We start from the raw sequence: 424 nt of genomic DNA, 5'->3' as shown, positions 1-424 counted from the left end.
CCGGTCGAGTCGGTCGGGGCAGCGTCGAGCGTACGGCTATTCTTCGACCTCGGTTGAGAAGCAGTCGTCGCTCCTCGGGATTTCATCCTGACTGTTCTGTATCGTGCTCGTTCCAGACTTTCTCCACACTGCATTGCCACGAGTCGGTGTCTTTGACCGAATGGCTCTTGAAGTGGTATAAGCGTCTCGAGTGACGTTGGTGACTTGTATACGTTTAAAATATGTATACTCGTACTATCCGAGCATCAACTCTTCAGTCCGAGCGATTGAAAATTTTGTGAAAACCATAAACTGGCACTACACTCTACGGAGCGTAGCTTAAAAGGCAAAAATTGTATGGAACTACGGTTCGTACTCTGGAAAGTGAGCAAAGAATGAAATACAGGTGTCTGACCTCGACATAACAGTACGGCGCCGAATACGT

Source organism: Colletes latitarsis, unplaced genomic scaffold, assembly GCF_051014445.1.
Source record: "Colletes latitarsis isolate SP2378_abdomen unplaced genomic scaffold, iyColLati1 scaffold0073, whole genome shotgun sequence".
Lineage (NCBI taxonomy): Eukaryota > Metazoa > Arthropoda > Insecta > Hymenoptera > Colletidae > Colletes > Colletes latitarsis.
Note: the sequence above shows the minus strand (reverse complement) of the source record.